The following is a 12669-nucleotide window of genomic DNA, read 5'->3' as shown; positions in this document are numbered from 1 at the left end:
TCATGAGATCATTTCTCAATCTGCTGCATGAACTTTTTCCATCCTTCCATCCTGCAGGCAGGGTAGGGGTTCACCAGGAGAAGCAACTTCCTTTCCTATCAGAATGATGCAAGTAGTTGAAATTCTATCATCAACAAGTCATTGCTTGTATTTTAAAAATATTTCTCTTTGGTTATTTTTCCTCAGGAGATTCTCCACATATTAATATTTATAAGTTGGTTCTGGCTTCAACATTCAATGGGTCTCTAAATGGTCACGTTTGCTACATAGAACTTTTTCAGTTCAGCATCATGGATACAGGTGGATTCATTATTGCCCAATAATAGCAAAATGTTATTAACAAAGTGCTAATAACAAAATGTTCAAACAAGTTAACTATTAAATACCCAATATGTTTTTCAGATCCTCTCACTCTCCTGTTCAGAATCCTTTTAGGGCTCCTCAATGCCCAAGGATCAAAATTCATTCTGCTTGGTAATTAAGTTATTCTAGAATCATTCCCCATTTACACATCACATTCTTACCCTCTTGACTTAGGCTCTCTCAGAAGCAGTTGCTAGGTCAGTGACTGGAGTTCAAGATGTTTTCCGAGTTGGTCATCCCAGGAAATGTCAGTAAGGGAAAGGGAAATGAGACAGAAGAAAAGGAAGCTTATAAAGAGTGCATTATCAAGACAGGTAAACTTGTCTTCTCTTTCCTGTTGGAGAATTCCAGGCAACAGTGTGGAAAATGTATCTTAGAGTTATCCTGGCTGAGGGGTAAAGAGGCTAGTGTTTTATCTACTAATTCTTATAAGTCATGTGTTAAGGGCTGTTTCCAGGAGAAATTAATTCCCAGGATTCTCATCCTATCTCATAGGCAGGAAGAACTTTCCAGCTGGGGGCCAGAATCTTAGGAGTTGGTTTGGCTTGCATGGAAATGGTAGATGCCAAGGGGTCATGGTAAGAACAGTGACAGTAAATATGACATCAGCCTTCATACTGTTCCATGGTCCACACTTGCCATCCCTAACCCCGCACCCTTTTACTACTCAGAACAACCATAACCGGATCTCCAAGTCTCAGTTCAAATACCTTTTCCTCCAAAAAAGCTCATCGCAGTTCCATTGGATAGAATCAATTTCTCCCGTTTTATGTGCGACTTCTTTCATCCCTCCTATAGTGAATAGTTGTGGGTTCATTATAACATTTCTCACTGTGCCTAGTGTTCAACTTAATTATGCCTCATTATTAGTGTGCAATTCTCCTTACAAGGCTGTGAGCCCTTCAAGGACAATAATTTTCCTTGTCTTTAGAAACCTCACAACACTTATATCTGTGTTTGGCACAAAGTAAAATTTACTATAGACCTGTTGAATTGTGTCTTTAATAAAGTGTATGAACTTGGGGAAATATATTTTGGATCCAGAATGGGCTCCCTTTTGTCTTTCCACTAGGGCCCTGTTCTAGTTTGCTAATGCTGCCAGAATGCAAAACACCAGAGAAGGATTGGCTTTTATAAAGGGGGTTTATTTGGTTACACAGTTACAGTCTGAAGGCCATAAAGTGTCCAAGGTAACACATCAGCAATCGGGTACCTTCACTGGAGGATGGTCAATGGTGTCCGGAAAACTTCTGTTAGCTGGGAATGCACATGGTTGGCGTCTGCTCCAAAGTTGAGGTTTGAAAATGGCTTTTTCCCAGGACGTTCCTCTCTAGGCTGCAATTCCTCAAAAATGTTGCTCTTAGTTGCACTTGGGGTATTTGTCCTCTCTCAGCTTCTCCAGAACAAGAGTCTGCTTTCAGCAGCCATCTTCAAACTCTCTCTTGTCTGCAGTTCCTGTGCTTTCTTCAAAGCGTCCCTCTTGACTGTAGCTCCTCTTCAAAATGTCACTCTCAGCTGCACTGAGTTCCTTCTGTTTGCCAGCTCATTTATATGACTCCACTGATCAAGTCCCACCCTGAATGGGTGGGACCATGCCTCCATGGAAATATCTCATCAGAGTTATCACCTACACATTTCCATGCAAACAACCTAATCCAAACTTTCCAACTTAATCCCCACTAATATGTCTGCCCCACAAGATTGCATCGAAGAATATGGCTTTTTCTGGGGGACATTATACATTCAAACCAGCACAGGCCCTCTTTGCCTAAGAAATTCTAGATTCCTAGAATATTCAAAGTGATTGGAAGGCCACTGTGCACAAAAACAGCAACAGAAAAACAGCTCAAAATTTCTCCTGGAAATGACTTTGGGTAGAACATTAATGGGTATTACCTGAGTCACATCTCTCTTTAGTTTTCCTTCTTGATTGAATAACTCCATGTGGCTTTCATTTCCTTTGATGGAAAACTAAGGTCATCACCAGTAATAAAGGATTCCATGAGCAGATTACTCCAGATAAAGATGTCTGAAATGACAATAACTAACATTAAAGTTCAAGACTGGCTGTTCTATCTAGGGCAACTCCATGACAGTGACATTGGAAGAGTCCTTCAACAGCCCACTGGGAATGGGGTTGAGGAAGCTGGGGCTGGCCTGGATAGAGAAGTCATTTTTGGGAGAGAAGAATCATTAGCAATAATTTCATGTAGGGTTCAATGAATCAAAGAGTAGATACTAGGCATCCAAGGCAAGTCAATGGGAGACAGAGTCCGGTCCTAGGAAATCCCAACCATAGGGTTCCCAAGCAAGAGAGAGAGGTGGTCCGGGCCTCCAGACACCTAGGTGGGTGAGGTATAGGTCTTCTGATCTAGAGGGGAGCTGGAGAACTTCAAGTTGAAGAAAGGTAGGATAGAGTAATGGAATGAGCCCTGGCTCTGGAGTTCAGTCAATCAGGGTTCTGTTTTTTAGATCATGGTTCTGATGCCTAAGCAGATATGTGCCTTTGGAAAGGACATTTTTTTCCTTGAGATGTTATTTCCTCTTCTGTAAAATGGTGGCACAAATCTAGCATGAAAGAAGGTGTATCTAGCTTCTGGTTCCTGGGAGACATTCAATACATAGTAATTCTTCTTACATGTAAGCAGAGGCTGGTCCTTGGCCAACATGGTGGTTTAGGAGAACTGAACCTTGGCCCAACATGGGTGCCCAGTGGCTGACCCTGAAGGTCAAGGGTCCTGTGATGACCAATGAAGGGGAATTGGGGAGCTACTCAGAGATGAATAATTATGGACTCCATTCTGGGTGGTGACAACATTGAGTCCCGTTAGGTAGGGATCATGAAGCCAACACATCTTGCCTGCATTAGAAGGAATTGGCCTAGGACTTGGGATAGGTATGGCCCTCTGGGTGGGGGCTCCCCAGTGATCCCAGTAAGGAACTGGTGATCTTACTGGGACACCCTGGACATTGAAGCAGCAGCTGGCAGAAGCAGTGTCCACATTCTTCAGAGCAAAAATCTCACTTGGCTGTTCAGCTGTCACTTGTTCTACTCTATCTGGTGTTTCCTGTTACTATGGTTATATAGTGCTACTAATAATCCATCTTCCTCCCTTTCTCTCTCCCTCCTTTCTGTCCTCTCTCCATTTCACTTTTTCACGCTTCCTTCCTTTGTCCCTTCCTTCCTTCCTTTCCTTCCTCCCTTCTTTCCTTCCTTCTTCTCATTCTTCCTTCTTTCCTTCTCTCCCCATCCCTCTTTATCTTCCTTCCTTTTTTTCTTCATTCTATACTTACTGGAAATCAAATATGTGCAGTCGTGGCAGAAGATCCTGGAATTACAGAGAAGAATGGAAACTTTATTAACTCAAAGTAACACTAAGGATATGGGAGACAGGGAAGAACAACAACAATGAAAATAACAGAAACTAACATTTATTGGCTGTGTACTAGGAATAATACATTTGAAATATTAAGCAATTATATGTTCCTCTCCTCGAAAATTGCCTTACAATGTGCCTAGCTACCCTGGAGGCAATGAACTTCAGTATTTCAAGGGAAGGCCACCTGGAATAGAAAATTATTCCTGAGATTTGGATGTTAAACTAGATGTTATTGTTGTTGTTGAAGCCACAGTGAGATAACAGCTTTCGAAGGCAGGCATTTGAGAGAAGAAACTCTAAAATCTTTACTTTATATATTAAAATACAAGCATGGGAACTCATGCAATGACTATAACTACTAACTACAGATTGGATTAGAATGACAGGATGTAGATGACCTTTGTAGCAGACAGACAGGGGAAGGAGATGGGTCCAGTTCTTCTGGTGTTTAAGGGGAAAAGAAGGAATGAAAGAAGGAAGAAAAGACTGAGACATGAATACCCTGGTCCCACATCTCACTAGGATTGAAACTCCAGAGGTTATAGGGTAAAGGAGTTGCTAGCATTAATCTGAGAGTTTGGGAGGAATCGTTGATTAGAGGGATATATTTCTTTTCAGTCTTATTAGGCAGCTGCCAAACCATGAGGTGGCTGCAGCAGATTAGAAACTGAAGTGTATGGGGTGTGTAAGACATCAGAGATGGGTTAAAGCAGAGTATCCCTGGTTTCCTGAGGCCACTGCCTAAATGGAAAGAGATGCCAATGGTCCAGCCTCACAGTATGGGGAATACACTGAGCATCGGCCTGCCTGTCAAGGAGTGGGTGTAGCTTGAGAAGATTGGGTCTCATAGCTGATACTGTGCACCCAAACACCCCAAATCAAAGGTGCTCCAGAATTTTCTCTGGTGGCTGGAGGATGTGACTGATTCTCAAAGGGGAACTGAAGTGGGGTACCTAGTCAGCAGGGGAGAAGGTTGAGCTCCCTGGGTTATCCTTAAGCCTTGCTCAGCCAGAAACATCATGTTATGGGTCAGAGCAGCTGCAGAAACTTCAGCAGTGGATATGGTGGTGTAAAAATCTCATGCCAGTAACCTGGCAAGATGAACTGCACATCCTTTGAAGGTTAATTCTCTGGTCAAGTGCCCTGAGAATCTAGTCACACCAATTCCACCAAACACAACATCCTTCCCTGAAGGAATGAGTCTTTACCCAAAAGAATCCAAAGAATTGGCCCAAAAGGGACTGTTTGAAACAAGAAAAAAAAAAAACAAGCTTAATTCACAAGCTTATATTTTCATTTTCTCTCTCATCACTAGGAATCTGGGCAAGAGGACAAAAAGGGATTTGTCCTAGGAAATATAAGCAGTTGCACATCTAAGACAGCTGAGCTGTAGTAGAAAACACCATACCAGTGCAGACGATGTTTAATGACTATATTAAGGTTGTGGAAACATGGAAGCAAATGTGCAAGTACTCTGCTAGTCAGGAGAGAAACCCATCTCCCATATTCCTGGATGCTCCCAGCCTCCAGAAGAGGTTAGTGACTTTCCATCTATCTTAGCTTGCCAGGCATATGGCAAACACCACACACTGGTTGGCTTAAACAACAGTAATTTATTGACTCACAGTTTTGGAGGTTAGCAGTCCAAAATCAAGGTGTTGGCAAGGCCATGCTTTCTCTTGAAATATACACGCACATGGAGGATGTTCTTCAAACTGAGAACTGGATGGCTTCCTCTGTGAGGAGAAATAGTCCATTTTTTTTCTTGAAATCTGTCCTGGGTGCCTTTCACAGTTTCCCAGGGCTGCTGTAACAAAGTACCACAAACATGGTGACTTAAAACAACTGAAATTTATTGTCTTGCAGTTCTGGAGGCCGAAAAACTGAAATTAAGCTGACAGCAGGGCATGGTCTCTCTCAAATCAAAGAGAGAATCCTTCTTTGCCTCTTCTAGCTTCTGGTGTTTGCCAACAATCCTTGGAGTTCCTTGTCTGGCAGCTGCATCACTCCAATCTCTGCCTCAGTCTCCATATGGCTTTATTCTTTCATGTCTGTCTGTCTCTGCATCCAAATTTCCCTCTTCTTACAAAGACACCAGTCATATAGGATTAGTGCCATTGCTAATCCAGCTTGGCCAAATCTTAATCAATTAAATCTTCCAAGACCCTATTTCCAAATGAGGTCCTATCCATGGTCTGGGGGCTAGGATTTGAGCATGTCTTTTGGAGGGACACAAGTTGGCTTGTAACAGTCACTCAGTGCAGCAAATTCCAAAAGATCCCAAAGAAGGAAGCACTTCCCCTAAGCTGAAATTTTGGGAGCAAGCCCAAAGGGAGGCGAAAGACTCTGAAATGTGACAAGGGTGGCCATTTGTAGCATGTCCCCTCAATAGAGCCACAGAAGCTGGGGGCTTTGGTCTTGGGAGAACTGAGAGGCAGGAAAAACATGAGTGCTCTCAGCAGGCATCCTCGGCCTTTCTCTAGACAGTAAGGAGACCTGAGAAGGGACTGGTCCAGAAATCTCTCCCCTCAGCCCCACTCCCCTGGCCCTGAGTCATCCCCTAAGTATTTGTGTTTAACCCTATATTCCATCAACACTTCTAAGTACTTGTGCCAACATGACACACCAGCAGCCTGAGTGTAGATACTCAGCAGTTATGATTACTTTTCCCTCTTTGTTTGTGAACATGCTGATTCTTCTATCTGAAATAGCCTTTTATTACATTTTTCAGCTGGCTCTCTTACTGCCCTACTCTTATTGAGGGAGCTATTTTGCTCCCACTGGAAGCCTTTCTCAGTCCTCTCAGAAGGGATACATATCTCTGCTCTGAGCCTTTACCGGAAAGCTTTACCAGGGAGGCCTGTGGTTATGGAGTCCCTGGCCCATCTTCTCACTGCTCGTGAGCTCACTGAGGGCAAAAAGGACCCACTTCTCCTCGTCTCAGCATCTCCCACGTCTGCCATGTCAAAGCCGTGCCTAATCTTTTATGTCTATATATTCCTTTTTGCCACTGGAAAATCACTTTGACATACAGAAATTCGTGTAACTTGACAAAAACCTGAAGAGGTTGGCAGCTGACTAACAAATTCCCATTTTATTCACGGAGATGTTAAAACCCTGAAAGGCTAAGTGACCCACCACACAGCTCGGGGCTTCTGGGGCTAAGAGCAGAAGTCCAGGAACCAGGGATCTTTTTTTTTTCACTGAACTTGCCTGTTTGTTGAATTAAACACAGACACATTGGGCCATTGACAAACATATTTTGCATTTTGGATCTTATCTTAGTTACAAAAAGTGTCTGGCTCTGGAGAAGCATGCCTGCCAGGAAGAAGCATGTGAAAAATAGTGCCTCTTTTACAAAAAGCTCTCAAAGGGGATATCACGTAATGTAAGGAAGGGGTTCCCATCATGGGGCAAGATCTGTGGGTGGGACACATAAAGTTCACAAACCTCCTAAAGTTTTGACAAAATCTGTGTCTACGTGAGTATTTTTCTGGAGGATGTGTAGTTCTATCACATTCTTAAAGGGACCTGTGACCAACCCCAAGAAGTTAAGGTGAGATCCTGAGGCCGGTTTCCATCTCTACATAGAGTGAAGGTTTTGCACTTCCTTTAGGATTTACCTACTGCCTCATGGGCCAATTTCCTCCTGTATCCCCGCTACTGGAAGGTAGGGGACACCCCAGCTGGCCTCCGAGGCGGAATCCATCCTGTATGCTAATGCTTCTGCAATGCACGCGAGTTAATCTATCCCTTAAGCTGCTCAGCTGAGCTCCTTTGCCAGATCTGACAGGAAGATTTAACCTTTCCCTTTTCCCTCTTGGCACACACTCAATGGAATCGGAATAAAGAATTAAAGGGACTTGAAAGGGACTTTCCATTTCCAAACAATTCAGTTTACATTTTAGATCTTTCCTCTACCTCCTTTTTTTCTTTTCCATTCTCTCCTTTCTCAGTCTTCAAGATTTGGGATTCAGGGCTGTCAGAGAAGCCCTTGGGGACATGTGGACAGCCAGAGACTGGGAACTTGAGTGGAATTTTCCAAATTAAAGTGGCTTATTGGATTTACTTGCCAAGTGAACTGAGGAGGCCCGGCTTTCGGGTAATGCCTGGGAGTGAGAGTGCTTCGACATCTGGAAGAAGGAATTAGATTTTACTTTGGCTGGAGCAATACATCTTCTAGCTTCATGAAACTCTGCATTTTTCTCAATTCACCCTGCACTTTACAATTTTTGAGCCCTTGCTCCTGCTACTCGTAGAACATAAATTCAGCAAGTCTTCATTGAGTACCTACAGTGTCAGAAATTGTCCTGAGATCTCTGGGTAATAACAGTAGCTAAAATTTATCGGGATCTTAGTTTACTATGTGTCAAGCACTATGCTGACCCAACAACCCTAAAAGGTTGATGCAAATGTTATCCCCATCTAAGAGATGGGGAGACTGAAGCACAGAGACCTAAGTATATCTCCAAGTTGTCATAGACAGGATATAGAACCAGACAGCCTGGTTCAAGAGCTGGGGAAGAGTAACCAGAGTGGAGAGTTTCACATAGGTCCTGGAACACACAGTGTGCCTCTTTGGATATATTATGCCCCCCAAAAAAGACATGTTCTTTTAATCCTATCTTGTGGGATATTTAGATTACGTTGTTTTCATGGAGATGTTACTCACCCAACTGTGGGTGAACCCTTTTAATTAGATTATTTCCATGGAGGTGTGGCCCTGCCCATTCAAGGTGGGTCTTAATTAGATCACTGGAGTCTTTTAAGAGGCTCAGGAGAGAGATAAGCAGAGCCTGAGCTGACAGAGATGTTTGGAGATGCTTGGAGATATAGATAGAAGGACATTTGGTGATGCTAAGCTAAGAGAGGAAGCCCAGAGTTTGCCCTGGAGAAGCTAAGTGAGGACCCCCAGGCAATTAGAAATTCCCTGGGAAAAAGAAGTAACAACCTGCAGGAGCTGAGAGAGAGGAGCAAAGACAGAAGCCTGGAGACATTTTGGAGAAAGCCGTTTTGAAACACGACCCGGGAGCAAAGGACTAGCAGATGCCAGCCGTGTGCCTTCCCAGCTGACAGGTGTTCTGGATGCCATTGGCTGTTCTTCAGTGCAGGTGTCCTCTTGTTGGTGCCTTAGTTTGGACACTTCTATGGCCTTAGAACTGTAAATATGTAGCCTGATAAATCCCCTTTATAAAAGCCAATCCATTTCTGGTATTTTGCATAATGGCAGCTCTAGCAAATTGGAATACAAAGCAATCAATACATGTTATTACAATGATGAGATGGAGTCAGAATAAGAAAATCGATGTATTTTATAAATCTTAGTTTAAAAAATAACATTTGCTTCTTACCCTGGTTCTAAATTATTAATCCATGCTCATGATAACAACTTTAGAATTACTTCCCCCAAAGGTACCAGGTATGGAAGGTTTTATGAGACAGTTCTTTCAAATGTATTGGAAAAAGTTAATTCACATTGCTATACAAAGAGAATGAAGTTTGGGTGGGAATATTTATATTCTTTATAATAACAGTAGCAAACATTGATTGAGTGCTTACCAAATGTGGGTTATTGCTCTAACCTCTTTACCTAAGTTAGCTCTTGTTATTTTCCCAATAGTTCTATAACATGATTCCTATTATCATTTTCCTTTTACAGAGGAGAAAACAGAAATACAGAGAGATTAGGTAACTTGGCCAGCTTCAAATGCAGCTGGTGAGGGGCAAGCCATGTTTTAAACCCACCCAGTCCGGCTCCAGAACCATATTCCTAGCCACTCCTCAACATGGCAACCTTTATGTGCCATGGTTTCTACGGTTTCTACTTTTATTCAGTTGATCACTGTAGCCATATCTGTCAACCCCTGTACAAGACCTGGAAATAGCAGAATGTGTGTTTGTTAAGGGATTGCAACATAAATTAGAAGCAATTTGTAAAAAAAGACTGAGGGCACGAGATGAGAGATGCAACACAAGGGGAAGTGAATGCCTGTTATTCTTGCCCAGCCTTAATCAATTCTGTCCTAATTGTGTCTCCAAGTGGGAAGTGCTCTATCGATATTTGTTGGATAAATGAATGAAAGACCAGTAATGCTGACTATAAGTACTGAATGCAGAAAATGGTAAAGACCTTGAAATGGGGGCATAGGTGTTTCGGTTCCATCCCAATAACCTTCTGGAAAGTCGTATTTGGAAAGCACACTTCAGAGCAGTGATCCAAAGTAGACTGGCAGAATTTAGAAGAAAAAATTACAACACAAGCTACTGCTCAACCTGGAGATTGTTGGACAGTCATGAGTTGGGTGTCTTCTTGTTGGCTGTCTGTGGCCATTGAATATTGCAATACTGGTGTTGGGGCACACCTCTGTACATGCTCTACAGTTAAAGTACTAGGAAAAACCATTCAGAACAATAAGGCATCATTTGTTTATTGAAACTAATTCTTTCTTACCAAATGTTTCTCCCTTTGAATTCATATCTTGCACCATTTTGATATGTGCAACTAAGTGCTGATATGGCCAGAAGAGTTGCCAGAAGCAGCCTAACAGACCACCTGGGCCACAGGTTTGAGACCTAACCCCTCTGCTTTCCAAGTGTGTGAATCAGTCAAAAGTCACTAAACTTCTCTAGACTTCTGTGTCCTCATTTCACTGCAATATGGTATGTATCCTTAATTAATTTATTAAAGGAATGATCAATTAATAAAAAGTTTTCTTTCAATGTTTCTATACAGAAAAAATGCAAGCCTGGATGTGGTTGAGGGTGGTATCTCCATTCAGCATAGTGGCCATGCATGGAGAACTCTTTGATCACAAAACAAGAGATTTCTCCTTGGCTTGTGGTTCAGTGCTTCTTTCAGTGTGTGTGTTCATTGTCAGGTCATTAGCTTCTCTAAGATTTTTGGAGTCAGAGGCAGAGACCCCCAAACGTCAACAGCCTTAGAGAAGGCGAAGTCTCCATTCCAAGGGTATTATATTTGCGTTCATTGAGTAATTGCTAGATAAAGGCAGACTCATTCTTTAACAACCACTAAGCTGGTTATAATGTATATATTCATGGATTCATTGCAGACTGAATTCCAACTGGTTGTTGGAGGCTTTTAAGAACATGTGCATATTGTATCATGGCTGTTAAACCAAATGTTTGCTACTATTATTCAATCTGCCAAAATTGTCATTTAATTTAATAATGTGATGAGAGCCTCAAAAGAAATGACATGGATTATTATATAAAATCTGTTTCCACCCACTCACTCCACAGAGTCCCTCTTTATTTGGAGGCCTTTGGTATTTTAGGCACATAATTGAATCTTCTACACCCACAGTATCTCCAAGACCTTATTAAAATACAGCTGTATAGGGTCTCTAATAGAATTCTTTAACTCTAGACCTTATCCAGGAGAAGTTAACTATTGAAATTCTAAAAGAATCTTAACTATATAACCAGCATGAATCCACATAACTGCATTGAGTAGACTTCTGTAGAAATATGTTGCACATAAGTAAACTCTCTATTAACATTTATTTATTCACTGACATATGCAGACGATACTGCCTATAATTTTTGAAGGCTTAACGTATGCCAGGCTCTGTGTCAAGTGCTTTATATGCATGTACGCGTTATCTATTGCTGCATAACAAATCACCACAATTTAGCAACTTAAAACAGCACACATTGCTATCTTATAGTTTCTGTGGGTCAGGAGTATGAGCCGGGTCCTCTGCTTAGAGTCTCATAATCAAGCAATCAAGATCTCGCCTGTGTCGTGTTCTCATCTGCAGGCTCAATTTGCTTCCACTTGCACTCAGGTAGTTGGCAGAATTCACTTCCTTGTGTGTTCCTATGACTGAAGGTCCCAGCTCCATACTGCTTGTCTCCTGGAGTCTGCCTTCAGCTCCCGGAAGGTGCACACAGTCCCCTGCAAATGATTCTCTCTATAGACAGTTCACACCATGGCTGTTTGCTTCTTCAAGACTGGCAGAAGGATCTCTCCCCTCTGCTAAAACAGTCTTATATATCAAAGCAGAATGAAGGAAATGACAGCCTATCACCTTTGCCATATTCTTTTGGCTAGAAGCAAGTCACAGCTCCTGTCACACTCAAGGGGAGTGGATCACAAAAAGGCACAACATTGGGGGTAGAGATTAAGGGGCCATTGTAGAATTATCCTATCCAAATGCTTAATCTGACTGAATCCTCTAAATAACCCTATGAGGCATATTCTATTATTGTCACTAGCATATAGAGGTGAGGAAGCAGGGGCAGCTTGAAGAACCATGAAAACTCCCAGAGATGAAAGTGTCAGAGCAAGAGGTTTGAACCTCTGTCTCTGACTGCAAAATAAGGGTTCTTAACCACCTGCATTCAAACCTCATCTGTGTTTCTGCTTAGTTAACAGAGTGAAGACATGTTATAAGCAGTTTACTATACTCCATCACTTTGTATACACTTTTTCTTTTCATCCTGACCCAACCACAAATGGAGCTTTTATAAACCTTATTTTACAGAAGAGAAAAATGCTCAGAAAGTGTATTGGTTGTGATTTTGGGAAAGTTACATAATCTCTCTGAACTTCATTTACTCATCTGCAAAAGGGAAAGTAATAGTAATTATTTTATAAGATTATTGTGAGGCTTACATGAGGCAATCTGTATAGACAATTTAGCTGAATATCTGACACAGATTATTAACTCACTCAACCTGTGCTGGTTATTATTGTTTTGAAGATGATGCCACTGTCTGGTCAATTTTGTCTAAGCTTCAACCTTAAACCTTTAAAATTTAACAGTGTGAGAACAGAACAAGTTTCCTTTAAGAACCTGCAATCTCTCTGCCTCTAGCTGATTTTCCCAGTGATATCCAGGGAAATTCTGTACCAGGCCCTCTGCTCCTGCTGACTCTTCTTATCCTAGTCCCACAAAGGCCT

Source organism: Choloepus didactylus, chromosome 3 (assembly GCF_015220235.1).
Source record: "Choloepus didactylus isolate mChoDid1 chromosome 3, mChoDid1.pri, whole genome shotgun sequence".
NCBI lineage: Eukaryota > Metazoa > Chordata > Mammalia > Pilosa > Megalonychidae > Choloepus > Choloepus didactylus.
Note: the sequence above shows the minus strand (reverse complement) of the source record.